At 50.4% G+C, this 15,338-nt stretch overlaps 1 protein-coding gene across 3 annotated transcripts in view; it reads right to left on the reverse strand.

Moving 5' to 3' along the window:
* The window catches only part of GATAD2A (GATA zinc finger domain containing 2A), a 101,308-nt gene extending 100,344 nt beyond the window's left edge, over nt 1-964 (reverse strand). For all 3 annotated transcript variants that reach the window (XM_060007968.1, XM_060007973.1, XM_060007972.1), the window contains exon 1: nt 654-964. The gene's annotated coding sequence lies outside the window, so the exon portion shown is untranslated. The remainder of the gene's footprint in view (nt 1-653) is intronic.
* Between the last annotated feature and the right edge of the window lie 14,374 nt (nt 965-15,338).

Here is a 15,338-nt window from a genome sequence, read left to right on the forward strand (position 1 = left end):
CACCTCCAACAAGGATTCTGACAGAAGCAGGAACACCTCAGATTAGTTGGGGGGCACTTGGGAAAAGGAGGAAGTCATCCAAAGAAGTGGGGACAGAAAAGCAGGGAGAGCAACGCAGAAAGGTAGGGGGAAAGGGAGACCTGTGAAAAGTGGGGGACACCTTAAAAAGGCAAGGGCCAAAAAGGAACACAGAACAGTGGGACAACAGCTCAGAGAAGCAGGGATCTCCTCGCAGAGGTGGGGGTCCCCCAGAGAAGTGAGGGGAAGTGTGCCCTAGAAGCAGGGATATCTCCCTGAGAGAAGTGGGGGTCCCTCAGGGAAGACATGGGGGTCCCAGAAACGCAGGGGATCCCTCAAAAAGCAATCCCTCGGAGAAGCAGGGATCCCCTTAGAGAAGTTGGGAGCGGTAGTCTCAAAGAGGGGGGGCCCTCGGAGAAGGCGCCCCTCACGGAGGCAGGCGGTCCCTCAAAGAGATGGGGCACCCTCAGGGAAGGGAGGCTCCTATCAGAGAGGCGGGGTTTAGGGAAGCAGGTCTCCTCAGACAAGGGGGTCCACGCATGGAAGCGGCCCCCTCAGAGAAGCGGAAGCCCCAGAGAAGCCCGGGACACCGGAAGCCGGGGACCCGCCACCAGCGGCGCCCGCCCCTCACTCACCGAAGTTGCTCGGCGCCTCTGCGGGCGGCTGTTCGGCCCTGGGCGGCCTCGGGTGGCAGGGTCGTATCCAGTCCGCTCGGGTTCCGCGGCGGCAGCTCCTTCAGGTGGCGCCCGCGGTGGCGGCGGCGCGGCGACAAGACGACGGACTATCGACGGACTAACTGAGCGAGCGGCGCGGAGCGCGTTCGGGCGGCGGGGGTGCGCGTGCGCGCGCTGGGGCGCTGACCCCGGGCGGGAGGAGCCGCCGCACAGCGCTCGAAGCCGCCGCTCGGTCTCGCCGCTCCTTCTCACACTGAAATTGCCCGCTTCGCAGCCCGGCTTCCCCGGTTGCTAGGCAGATTTCGCCTCGCACACTTCCGGGTTGAGGCGCGTCTCACTGAGTGGCGGCGCCGCAGGCCAATGAGGTCCAGCCAGGGTTCCCGGGATCCGCGCCCCGAAGAGGGCGTGGCCATACTCATGACGGACAGCAGCCGACGGCCAATGAGCGCGCTGGCCGGCTGGCCCTCGGGATAAGGCTGAGGGCCTGGGCGGGCCCAAGGAGGCGGGACGAGGTGACTGACAGGCGGCCTGCCAATGGGAGAGTGTAGCGGGCCTCAGGTCCAGTCAGGGTGCTGTGGGGCGGGGCTTATCTTCAGGGTAGGAACACCGCGAGGGGTGGGGCATGAGGACGCGTTAATCCGTGGCCGGCTCGCTCGGACATTGGCGGGGGGTTACGCCGGGCTGCCCGGCGGCCAACAACTGGATGGGCAGGGGGTTCCCCGCAGTGCTCAGCAGGGGCGCCCCACCCACAATGCATCGGAGGTGGCCTGGGCCCGGCGGGCGTGGGGCGGTTACGCCGGGCAGTGGGCGGGGCCTCATGAGGCGCGCTCTAAGGACACTGGGCGAGCTGCGGCGCGGCCTTGTTTCCGAGGGGTTTCGTTGGCCCTGGGCTCTCTTCTGACTAGAGTCACGGGTTCGACTCTCTTCTGAGGTGAATCTTGGGTTTCTTGCCTCCGGCCCCCGTTCTAAGGAAAACCTTGAGGAATCTTGCCCCTGACCCCTCTTTCTGAGAAGAGTTTTAGCTATTCTTGCCCTGCCCACTTTTCTGAGAATTGCCAGGAAAAGAATGATTTTGTATGTTCAGGACCACCCTCCACCACCGCTCTCTGTTCAAAGAAGATTTGACGGGATTCGGGCCCCTGTCCGCTTTACTAAGGAGAATTTGGGGAGCTCAGGGTCCACTGCCTTTCCTGGAGAGTATTTAGAGAACATACCCTGCCTGTTTTCTGAGCCCTAGTGGGAGCCACTGGCCTTGTTCCTCCCTGATCTGGGGGGCAGTGGGGGCTGCATGTCCCCGGCCTATGTTTCTTTTTTTTTTAAATATTTATTTAATTAATTTTTGTTTGCGTTGGGTCTTCCTTGCTGCGTGGGCTTTCTCTATTTGCAGCGAGCAGGGGCTACTAATTCCTTGCGGGTGCACGGGCTTCTCACTGCGGTGGCTTCTCTTGTTGCAGAGCACGGGGTCTAGGAGCACGAGCTTCACAGGCTCAGTAATTGTGGCTCGCGGGCTCTAGAGCGCAGGCTCAGTAGTGGCGGCGCACGGGCTTAGTTGCTCCGCGGCATGTGGGATCTTCCCCCACCAGGGCTCAAACCCGTGTCCCCTGCATTGGCAGGCGGATTCTTAACCACTGCGCCACCAGGGAAGCCCTAGCCTTCATTTCTAAAGATAACTTGGGAAATTTCTAAGTTGCATGTACCTCCTCCAACCAGAGGAGAAATTTGGGATTTAAAGCACCTCTCCTCTCTCCAGAGAGGAATTGCAGGAAACGGATGGCCCCTCACCCTTCTTAGTCAAGAACTGCCAGGGAGCTATGCTCCCTGCGCTTTTTCTAAGCAGTGTTTGAGTGTTGCAGGAAGAGTTCCTCTTTTCCTAAGAACGGCAACCATTTAATTCCTGTGCCCCAGAAAAGTTACCCATTTAGCTCTCCTTCCTTGTTTTTGTTTTTTGTTTGTTTGTTTGTTTTGAGGAGAATTTTTCCAAGCAGCTGTCCACTCTTTCCCAAGGGTCAAATCCGTGGCCCTTCCTAATTCTGTCCCCTGTCGGGCTCTTCAGTCCCACTTTTCTTCTCTGAGTGGGGCCCTTCCAAGAAGTAGTCCTGCTTCCCACCTGTCCTGAGACAAAACTAAGTAGTCACCAAACTCTGCTGTAGCATCCACCATGGCCTACCAGGCATCAGAGGCCTTCACCTCTGTCTTCCCCCAGCTGGTCTGAACTGCTCCTATGATTTACCCCCGAAGAACCCAGTTATACCCTTCACAGGCAACCAGACATCCACTGAATTGAAGGGGTGAAGAAGGCAGCAATGAGAAAGAGCCATAACACTCTGAGGATTCAATATGGCAAACTTTTATCTCCCCCCACTTTGTGCACAGAAGTGTGCAAGTTGCTGAGATACCTGAATTATAGGATGGAACTTGTGAACCAAGATGAGCACAATAAAGGGAAATAGGCCTATTAGACAAGGCAGACTGTTATACTAAAGAGATACCCAGAATATGTTGTAGGAATGTAGAGGAGGAAGTGATTAAATTAAATAATGGATGTGGGCTTCCCTGGTGGTGCAGTGGTTAAGAATCTGCCTGCCAATGCAGGGGACACGGGTTCGAGCCCTGGTCCAGGAAGATCCCCCATGCCACGGAGTAACTAAGCCCGTGTGCCACAACTACTGAGCCTATGCTCTAGAGCCCGTGAGCCACTGCTACTGAGCCTGTGCTCTAGAACCCGTGCTCCACAACAAGAGAAGCCACCGCGATGAGAAGCCTGTGCACCACAACGAAGAGTAGCCCCCATTTGCCGCAACTAGAGAAAACCCGTGTGCAGCAACAGACCTGACGCAGCCAAAAATATAAATAAATAAATTTTTTTTTTTAAATTGAGGTAATGGATGTGATGGTGCTTCATAAACCTTGAAGCAGTGTTCCTGTGTAGAAAGGATTATTGTTATTGTTACAAGTGGGCTGACATTCCTGGAAGAAAAGTAAAAAATAAATTCTGAGAGTCAGAGTGATGGGAGGTTGGCAGAGAGCCCTGTGGGGCCTGACTCCCTGAGTGATCTCAGCCCAGACCCAAGTGGCAAGGCTCACGGAGTCCTTGGATAGGAAAAGAAGCCACTGGAAACATAAAGACACTGTGTTCCCAGAGTGCCTTGTTTGTACCTCTGTTGTAGCACTTACCACATTCTGCAAGTGTCTGAGGCAGTCTGGGTGGAAAATAAACCCTTGGACTTTTGGTGACTGGCAGAACTCGGGTCAAACACACGCCTGCCACTCCCTAGCTAGGCCAGTTACTTTCCTTAGCCATATCAGGAGTGAGAACACCAGTCTCTAAAGGTTGCACTGAGGATTGTGAGCTCAAAGTGCCTTGCATGGTACCTGGTACACATTAGGACTCAGGAGTTTTTTGTTTCATTCCAGTCACTAACTAGGTTGCTTTCTGAGAGCAAGAATCCAGCCTTAGGGCTTCCCTGGTGGCGCAGTGGTTGAGAGTCCGCCTGCCGATGCAGGGGACACGGGTTCGTGCCCTGGTCCGGGAAGATCCCACATACCACGGAGCGGCTGGGCCCGTGAGCCATGGCCGCTGAGCCTGCACATCCGGGGCCTGTGCTCCACAGCGGGAGAGGCCGCGACAGTGAGAGGCCCATGTACCGCAAAAAAAAAAAAAAAAAAAAGAATCCAGCCTTATTCATTTAAGTAATCCCTCAGTGCTTTTATAGTTCTGAATTGAACTGGGATCAAAGAGCAGCTTGTTGTCCAACCCCTTCATTTTATACATGAGAAACTGAGGGGCCCAGAGGGCAACTGTGACTTGTTCACATCCTACTGCTACTTTATGGCTGGATCCTAAACTTGCATTGTCTTAATCTCACTTTTGGCCTCTGTGCAGGAAAGATAAGAAGGAAGGAGACCTGTGCCCTTGAGTCATGCAGAGCAGAGTCATGTAAGAACCCCAAATTCCCTGAGCCTTACTTATGTCTCTCTCAGGCAAGCTGGGAGAAGGTTCTGGATACAGCTCTAATACAGTCCCCAAACTCAAGAGCAAAGGGCAAGTGGGGTCCCTGACCAGGGTCAAGGCCACCTAAATTAACTTTATCAAAGGGAAATTGCAAATGAAGTGAGGTTATTTCAGAGTTACTCTATGTAATTTCCAGACTGATCCCTGGAAATGTCAGGACCTATAATTAGATCTCACTTTTTATTTTAAGAATGCACAGAATTTCTCTGATTCTCTGGAAAAAAGCATTGCCTGGAGGCAGAGATGTTGGATTAAGCGATGTCCATGAAGTCTGGAATCCTAAGCATAAGCAGAAGTCCCATTTGGCTGGAAAATTGTATCCTTGAAGAATCAAAGGCAAATGGGCATTTGTCAGAGAGAGTGAAATACCCCACCAAAATGGATGACGGAGCACAGCTTCTGAGATTAAAAAAAAAAAAAAAAAAAAAGAAACAAAAGGAAAGAAGAGCACATGACCCATTCCAAGGATGGGCTTTCCTTTCCATGGTGGTAGCAGCGATTGCATCTTTCTGCATCAAGGCATGTCCCTTCCTGGTCTGGGAAATCATGTGGGCAAACTGGCTAAGTGACATTCACATCCAAATAGGGAAATGGGAACTGAGCCAGGTGAATGCACAGGCAGCAAGGAAGGCAGGGCCTCAACAGTAGTTAGAAAAATGATGACCTGATGGGTGCTAGCCTGCAGAGACATTCTCTTGGTGTTTTGGCTTTGGACAAGGAAGAGTGCCCACTGACAATGAAGAATGACAGCTTGTTAATACCAGTGGAAAGGGTACTAAGCACAAATATGAAAGCCCAGTAGTGTCACTCAATGATAGTTGAAGTTCAGGTACAAACAGTAAAGTGCCCCTCCATCATTGCCTCCTAAGATTCTTGGACTGCCTAATTCATTTGTGTTTGACAAGCACTGTGAGTTTCACATATGTGAATTGCTAGTCTACTGAAATTTGCATCTTTTGTCAGTGGTAAAAACTCAGTGCCTGGGGGGAGGGATAAATTAGGAGGATGTTAATCCCAAACTCCTAATTTAACACTACTATATATAAAATAGATAAATAACAAGGACTTACTGTATAGCACAGGGAACTATACTCAATATTTTGTAGGGACTTCCCTGGCGGTCCAGTGGCTAAGACTCCACTCCCAATGCACGGGGCCCGGGTTCGATCCCTGGTCGGGGAACTAGATCCCACATGCCACAACTAAACATCCCACATGCCGCAACTAAGACCCAGTGCAGCCAAATAAATAAATAAATATTTAAATATATGTATATAGTAATAACCTTTAAGGGAAAAGAATCTGAAAAAACCCTGATATATATGTATGTATAACTGAATCACTTTGATAACTTTGCTGTATACCTGAAACTAACACAACATTGTAAATCAACTATACTTCAATTAAAAAAAAAAAAAAGTCAGTGCCTGTTTCCAGAGAGAAATAGACACCACCAAATCAGGAGGTTGGCCTATATGTCCTCATATAGCGCCTGAATTATCCAGGAGTGGGGAGCAGGGTGTAGCTTTATTGGTGTTGGTTGGCTAGAAAGTCTAGAATCAAGTCCAGATTGGAGTTCAGGAGTCCTTTCAGTCAGACTTTTTTTTATAGATCTCTGGGTCAAAAAGCTGGACTCTAGTAACAAATCTTACCCAGTTTGTACTGACACAATTAAGTGAAATTAGTGATAACCCTTTTCTGAGACAAAAAGTGTTATCTACACCTACATACCTACAGCCTAGAAGACTTCTAAATCAAAACGGTGACTTCCCCAACCAGGAAGGAAAGCATTTCTGAATAGGAGAGAGTTCATCTTAGACACTCTGTATGCAGAAAGGAGGAGCTGAACGCAGACTTACTGCTGCCTTCAGAGAATTCACCTTGAGATTCTGTTGGATCTGAAGGCCTTTGGCATCCCAGACATGCATTTACACCTGAGCCTAAAACCCAGGTCAGGGCTTTCATCCTGCTGCATTTCGTATCCTTCCCTTGATCTTTCTCTGCCTTGAGACAACGGCCCTGTGCCCAGGGACTTAAGTGACTCCAAGTGGCATGTGTGTCATGCCTGTGGTCACAGCCCACTGCTTTCATTCCCTCACCATTCTCTCCTCCTCGTCAGGCTGGTGTCTAATCCTGCCACTAAAATCTCTCTCTCAACTTAAGTTCTCTCTGAGAACTTAACGATTCCCATTCCAGGAACTCTTCTTGGTGTGTATTTTCTCTAACCTCTAGCATCTAGAGGACACTCCCTCCTCCTTGAAATATCTTCCATTGGCTTTCAGGGAACTTGACTTTTCTGGTCTCCTGTTCAGTCTCTGTGCAACTTCTACCTGGAAATTCTGCCAGGCTGCTCATCTCTTGCCACTCTTTGCCCTCTATGTGTCATCAGAGAATAAATCCCTTTGTGGAGTGGGACTATATAAGAACTCTAAGATCTGTATTTCCAGTCTTCTGGAGTTCCTTGTCCAGGGTCTCCTTTGCCTCCAGATGGTTCCACGAAGATGTGACTCAAACCTGACCAAATATCGGACCAAATTTGGTAGCTCTCTCTTTGACCCATCTCCCATTCTTTAAACTAGCTGCTCTTTGTTATTTTCTTTCTTTCTTTTTTTTTTTTCCTTGCACCAATGTCACTTTCCCAGTGTTCCAGGATGAAAGCTCTTAAATCTTTGGAAGTTTTAACATCATTCTTCAAGCTCAAACTTAGTTGCTAAATGTTGTGATTCGCCTGCTCACTTTTCTATCTACTCTTTTCAATTTCCATTGCTACCACCCAAGCCTGGACTACTTTGCGCAAATATCAGACTGATTTCTCTTAAATCATGGACCATGTGACACCCCTACACAAAAAACTTCAATTTTTTTTTTTTTTTTTGTGGTACGTGGGCCTCTCACTGCTGTGGCCTCTCCCATTGCGGAGCACAGGCTCCGGACGCACAGGCTCAGCGGCCATGGCTCACAGGCCCAGCCGCTCCACGGCATGTGGGATCTTCCCGGACCGGGGCACGAACCCATGTCCCCTGCATCGGCAGGCGGACTCTCAACCACTGCGCCACCAGGGAAGCCCAAAACTTCAATTTTTATGGAGGCTGTATTGTATTGCTTTTGTAATCAGGAAGAAAAAAAAAAAAAGAATTCCATCACCAAAATGTAAAGACTGAATCTTGACCTAACGTTTGAAGCCTTCTCCTTGCCCCTCCCTTCGCTACAGTTTCTTCCTGGGATGCTTTCTTCAGGAATGATACCTTATGTTGATTAGTGCAAAATTTCCTACACTGAATTCCACAAGGCATCAGAATGACTCAAGATATCAGTAGAGATTCTGTGATGAGTTTCCCTGCTTAAAAAAATTTTTTTCAGGACTTCCCTGGTGGTCCAGTGGTTAAGACTCTGTACTTCCAGTGCAGGGGGTGCAGTTTCGATCCCTGGTCAGGAAACTAAGATCCCACATGCCACATGGCATGGCCAAAAAAAAAAAAGTTTTCAGCCAGAAGATTTCGCTAAACCTTTAATATTGATAATACATGTTGTTATGTTATATTACAATCCCCCTCCCTTGAGCACATGATGTTTCCTTTTTTTCTAAGAACACCCATCAATATCCTGGCGCTACTGTATAGCACAGGGAACTCTACTCAGTTCTCTGTGGTGACCTAAATGGGAAGGAAATCCAAAAAAGAGGGGATATATGTATACATAAAACTGATTCACTTTGCTGTACAGCGGAAACTAACACAACATTGTAAAGCAATTGTATTCCAATAAAAATTAGTTAAAAAGAAAAAATCCTGGTGAACTCACATTCAGTAGAATGTGGTTCATGGCTTGATTGGGGCTGGCTTGGCATGTTGCCCCTGTCTAAGCCAGCTTCTGCCTCCCTTATTGCATCTCCCTCTCTCAGGAGTTCTATGAGATCAAGGTACATTGCCCCATTTTGGAGGGGAGACAGTCGAGGCTCAGGGTGTTTTATTCAGCTAGGGTCACAAATAAATAAAACCAGAACCTAGGTTTCAATTGCAATTCTGAACAAAATCCGACTCCCGTACAGCCTTTCCACCTGCTGGGGCCACGAGCATGTTGGTAACTAACATTTTCTGTTTATAATCCTCATTTTTGTGCATTTTGTATTAAGTCACCACACAGAGTGGGTAGGCTGGATTGTTTTTCTTTCCTTCTTTCCTTCTTCCCTTCCTCCTTTCCTTTCCCTCTTCCTCCCTCCCTCCTTCTCTCTTCCTTTTCTTTTTTCTTTCTTTTTCTTTCTCTTCCTTTCTTTCTTTCTTTCTTTCCCTTCCTTCCTTCCTTTCTTACTTTCTTCCTTCCTTCCTTCCTCCCTCCCTTCCTCCCCTGTCCCTCCACTAGATAATACACTCCCAGAGGATAGAACTACATTCTTCAGTATACACATAGTAGATACACACACACATTCAATATATACACAGCGGACTACATTTAAACCATAAATGCCTGGGTCATCCGCCTTTTCTGAATGCCTACTCATCTCTCCCCTTCACATCCCCTCTTCTTTTAGATAATAGCGTGTTAAGGACTGTCAGAACCGAGAGGAAGTTAAGCAATCAGCTAGTCCATCTTCAACATTTCCCAAATGCAGAGAGGGTATGACTGAGCAAGCCCAGCATCAAGGCGAGAGCCGAGCTGGTCTCTTGGCAAAGCCAGCCCGAATCTCAAAGGCCACAGAGACTCATTGCACTTTCGTGGTTGTTAAACCCCAGTGGCAGAGCAGGCGGCATCCTGTCTCCTGTCTTGAGTGGAATTCAGGAGTCCCCAGGGAGCTCTGGGCAGTCGTGGGCCGCGCCCCGTGGGTCACTCGTGTGCCTTTGTGAGGGCAGTTTCCTTGTCACTGCCCAGCTGCTTCCTGCCTCCATGTTAAGGCCTCCAGGCCAGTCTGTGGGGAAGCAGCCATCAGGGCTCTCTGCCTTTGCCTTCCACCCAGACCAGACCAGGCTCGTCCTTCCTGCTGCTGTTCAACCTCTAACGCATCTGCTCACCAAGACCCTGGTTCTCTTTATGAGAATTTTCTCGGATTGTTGCCAAAGCATAGACAAGCGAGCCAGGAGAGAAGGACATCCCCCCAGACATACAGAAACTATAGAAATGTGTCTGATCAGCACCATTCTCCCCTCTTCCTCCCCTGTGGTGGGCACGGGGCTGGCACTGGGTGGGTAGCAGGGTGAGTGGTGAGGATGGAATGAAAGAGGATACTTAGTGCTTCCATCTTATTTTGTTCTTTTGTACGAGTAACCTTTCAAAACTTCCCTCATTCATCGATATATTCATTTATTCCACAAATATTTAATGGGCCTCTAAGGAGGGCTGGGCACTGTGGGGTAGAGCGCCGTGGGCGAAGGTGCCGGGGATGAGGCATCTCTCTCTCACCTTGACCCTCAGGTCTGCTGTTCCCTTCCCCACAGGCAGCCACCATCACCAGACTCCCAAATGTCCCTCCAGAGAGGTTCTATTCCATGTGAAGATGCATGGGGTCCACTTTGATTTTGTGCACACACAGAGTCATGGCGCACGTGCTCTGACCTTTTAAACTGAAAGCAAATGTTCTGGTGGGCAATTCTCACCACGCAGGCAAGTTGCCACCCACAATCAGTGACCGAGACTGTTCTAGAATGTTCCTAAGAATGGAGCACCCTTAGCCCAACATGGCTGTTTGGTATAGAAAGCCCTAGAAACACCTGCGTTGGGGCCTGAGGGGAAAAGGTCCTTGGATCCTTGGAGTAGGCATATTTCTACGTGTCTTGGGTTAGGAAAGGCTGAATCACTACTTTTGCTTAGATCTGGAAACTAACTTATCTTCTTCCTAGTGCAGGAGTCACTAGTGCCCCTGGGTCTGGAAACTTTCACTCCTGCTCCAAATGATGCTGAGAGCTAGGGGCCTGCAGCTTAGGGGGAGATGGGGCTGTCGTGGGAATTTCAGTGCAAGGGCCCAGGTTCTCCACTGGAGCCGTCAGAGACCTGTGGTCATAGTGACCATTCTGGATGCTGTGGTGAGCAAGTCGAATGGGGAGGGACAGACTGACAACAAAGTGAACAAGATGATTTCAACCCCTGGTGATGTTGATGAAGAAAAGTAACCAGGGATGTGACACAGTGACTGGAAAGGACTCTGACCAGGGCAGGAGTCGGCAGCTTGCGAGCAGGCGGATTTGAGGAGAGAACTGAATCTTAACAAGGACTCAGCCTGGGGATGAGCATTCTGGGCAGAGGGGAGCAGTGGATGCCACAGCCCTGAGGGCACTGACCATGGGGCAGAGAGCAACTGGAGAGCTGGTGGGCAAGGATGAAGTGGGAGAGCTGATGTTGCAGGCCTGGGAGGAAGCTGGATTTTATTCCAATGGGAAGAAGTAAGCACGCTACAAAGCTCTGTGAGCTCTGTTTCCCACTGGTAAAATTCCTTGTTTGGATTCGGTAATCTTCCAGCTCTCTGGTTTCATGCCTGTGTTCTTTTATTCAAAGATGTTATTGAGCCTCCAGGCTGGCCAGATTTAGCAAATGAAAACAAAGGATGGGGCTTCCCTGGTGGTGCAGTGGTTAAGAATCCGCCTGCCAATGCAGGGGAAACGGGTTTGAGCCCTGGGCCGGGAAGATCCCACATGCTGCGGAGCAACTAAGCCCGTGCGCCACAACTACTGAGCCTGCGTTCTAGAGCCCGCGAGCCACAACTACTGAGCTTGCGTGCCACAACTACTGAAGCCCTCGTGCCTAGAGTCCGTGCTCCGCAACGAGAAGCCACTGCAATGAGAAGCCTGTGCACCACAACAAGGAGTAGCCCCCGCTTGCTGCACTAGGGAAAGCCCATGTGCAGCAATGAAGACCCAACTCAGCCAAAAATAAAATAAATAAAATAAAATTTATTAAAAAAAAGAAAAAGAAAAAGAAAACCTAGGATGCCCAGTTAGGGTGAATTTCAGGTTAATGACCAATTCTCATGTAGTATAAGCCTATCCCACAGCGTCAGAGTATCTTCCATGTGCCACGGCCCCACTAGGAGTCAGCTCAGCTTTGAACGATTTTCTTCACACAACCCCACAGCCTACTGCCTTCGGAGGAACTGGTCAGACATGAAGGCTAGAGTCTGGTGTGACTTGGGAGAGAGAGATTAACTGGCTTCAAAAATCCACCTTGGCCCCAAATTGTGACCTTGAACTGGCGATTCCTTTGGGTGCCCCAACTCTTGTTAGATGCCCACATGGCATTGATGAAAATGCCTTTTCGACGTCCCCTGCATCACAAACATGTATTGTGTTGTGTGGGGAGGTTATTTGGGTGGCCAGATATAGGTTCTGGCCTTTTTCATGAGAATTATGAGAAAGGGAGGGTAACGTGTTCGGCACTCACCCATTATCCTCACCGAGGGTGTGGCTGTGAGAGACCTGAGGTAAAATTTGAACGTTGGAAGGATCCAGAGAGAGATGATGTGGCCATGGGCTCCTCGTCCCATCACGGGGACTGAGTTGACACTGCCATGGGGTCTGTCGGTGTGCAAAGCCCACCTGGCCCTGTACTCTGCAGACAAGGCATGTGGGTGTTTCCACAGGGCAACCCCGGGCATGGCCTTTGGCCTTTCCAGAACACAGTCAGGCAGGGGCAAATAATCCCTGGAAAACAACCTCCCTAAGTCAAGGTTTTGGGCCTCAGGAAAACTAGATGCTGTGAGAGAAACAGATCCTGTGAATGAGGGTTTCAGGTGTGGCCCTGGTCCTGTGGGGACTTCCTTCTGTTGGCGCCAGAAGACAGAACTTTCTGGAGGCAGGAAGGACTTCTTGGAGAGATGAAGTCCCTTTTCCTGGGGTGGGGGTGCCTCAGGAAACATCGTGGTGGCTGCTGGGCAGGGTGTTAGGGCTACAGTACTCGGACTGGGGACCCCGCTCTGAGGGGTCTACTCTGGTTAGTTCGTGGTGGTGTCAGGAGGGATCTGGCCCTTGGTCACCTGCTGTTGGAGTCCATGTTATCCAAAGGGGTTAGTGACCCCACCTCTGTCATTGTCACCTTCTGACCCGTGCCCTTGCCTCACTTCAGCCCTGTCTGCATCACCGCCACCCGAGTTCACTTCTGGGATGTAGGCCTAAGTGTGGTAGGGGGAGAAGAACCTGAGGAGACCGGAAGACTTTGATCCTTCCCCTGGACTAGGGGGCTCAGTCACTTTCCCCATCCATCAATGTCCTCCTGGACATGACCCAGGTGTCAGCTGTGCTTGAGGTGATGGTGGGCACAGGTGGCAGCCGCTGCCCTCCAGAATGCCACAGGCAGCCCAGATGCCCACCCAGCATCCTCTCTGGGGTGGCCAGGCATGAGGGCTGCCCATTCCCTTCCCACAGTCTTGGTGGCCACGTAAGCAGAAGTTGGAAACGCCGTCTAGCTGCCCAGCTCTGACTGGCTTGGCTGAGGGAGTTCTCCCCTGTGTCCTGTCACAGAGCTCCCCCACCCCCCAGGTCCCCTGGTTGTCCCATCCTACAGTGCACTCCTCCTCTCTCGCAGGCAGGACAGCAATCACTCCTATTTGAGGTCCATCATAGAGTTCCTGGTACAATGTCCACTCCCTGAGGGCAGGGACTTTATCTGGTGTGGTTCCTGCTGTGTTCCCAGCACCCAGTACGTGCCAAATAAATGTCTGGCAAGTAAATGAGGGAATGAATGGTGCAGCCCTGACACCTAGAGAACCATGGGGATCAGCGTCTCTGACCTACATGTTACAGGAGGGGAATTGAGAGGCCCTGAGGTAAAGGTCAGCCCACATACTTGCAGATAAGGACAGAGCCAGGGTACACTGGGGTCTGGTGACATCCAGTCCAGCCCTCCCCGCCTGCTTGCCCTGCCTGATGGGAACACTGCCCGGGGTGTCCGCGCCCCCTGGCGGCTGAGGAGCAGGCTGGGCCACCGGCAGCTGCTGGTGACACACAGATGACAGAGTGGGAGATTTACTTCCGGTTCACTTTACTTCTGAGCAGTTTGTACTTAACCCTTTAGGGGAGCGTTTGTGTTCAGAACCCTGCAGTAGCAGGACATCCTCCAAGGGCCACACAGACACTCGCTCTGGGTGGAGCATGCCTAACTGCAGATGGAGCCTGAACTCCAAGCTGCACAGACACATGATGCTCAGAATTGTGGTTAGAAACAACACGCAAAGCAAAACAAACACATGTTGACAAAGTGGTCCTCTTCTAAGGATCTGTCTTAGAGAGCTTTTCTGCATACACAACAGGGATAGGACGAACGAGTGCTGATCTCTCCCACAAACTCCTAATTTAGTGTAAGAATGTTGTGATTTTTAAAATGACATTTGTTGGACTTCCCTGGTGGTGCAGTGGTTAAGAATCCTCCTGTCGATGCAGGGGACACGGGTTCGGGCCCTGACCCAGGAAGATCCCACATGCTGCGGAGCAACTAAGCCCATGAGCCACAACTACTGAGCCTGCACTCTAGAGCCTGCGCACCACAACAAAGAGTAGTGCCCCGCTCGCTTCAACTAGAGAAAGCCTGCGTGCAGCAACGAAGACTCAACGCAGCCAAAAATAAATATATAAATAAATTAATTTAAAAACATCAAGCCCCCAATAAAAAAAAAAGACATTTGCTGTAGCAGCCATAATGCATTGAGAGTATCATATTTTTCACAAAGGGACTGTAATACTCCCTTTATTTTCGAGTCCTTGAAAAAAGTATCAAAAAATATCCCTTGAAAAAAAGTATCAAAAAATATCAAAGTGCTAAGAAAATCAAATTCACATAGAAACAAATCTTTTCCTTTTTTTTTCCCAACGAACTGCATTGTAATCTCACCAAGTGAGCATGAATTTGTGGTGAAATACTTTTTAAATTGTCGGCAATCCCCCCTTCCCCTCTCAGACCCTCTGAGGACCAGCAGAGAGGGCGGTGGGGAGTGGAGAGGGTTGGGAGGGAGGGGCCTCCACTGACCTGGGGTCAGCCTCCACTGGGCACCTCTGAGCTGACTGGGATTTTATTAGGGGAAGAAGCCACCGTGGTTCAAATGGAAGAAGCGATGCAAGGTGCTGCACAGACTAAACATGGCAGGAATCTCCCTGAATAGCTTTCTTTGTGGGGAATTGTAAACCCAAAGAGCTCAAGGAAGCCAAGGGGGAAGCCAATACACACGGGGAATACTTTAAATTCCCAGGCCCCCAGGAGCCCATCAGCCTGGGGGTGTAGGGTCCAGGCTCCCCTGCAGAACAGCAGGGACCCGCTGTTGGCATTTTGGTGGTGGAGGGGTGGGACTGGCCACAGTGACTGGGTGTTCTGACACAGGCACATTGTGGGCAGGTGTCCACAGTGGCATCTGCTGGACCTGTCTGGGGTTGGCCCATGCGCTCTTCCCTCTGGGATGCCCCATGGACCTACACACCCTATGTCAGGCTTAGGCCAGGACGTTTCCCCAGTGAAACCCAGCAGCCATAAGGAGAGTGCCCCTGGCAGGGGGACAGGTGGGAGTGAGCACACAATGTTCTGAGACCATTCAGGGAGGAGGCTGGGCAGCAGCCAAGTGGGAGACATGACTGGGCCTCAGACAGACGGAGAAGATGGCCAGGAATAGGCAGAGTGACCGGCAGGATTTCTGAGGATTGGGGATGTAGGTGTCAAAGGCTAGTAAC

This window comes from Delphinus delphis, chromosome 3 (genome assembly GCF_949987515.2).
Source record: "Delphinus delphis chromosome 3, mDelDel1.2, whole genome shotgun sequence".
In the NCBI taxonomy this organism is placed as follows: domain Eukaryota; kingdom Metazoa; phylum Chordata; class Mammalia; order Artiodactyla; family Delphinidae; genus Delphinus; species Delphinus delphis.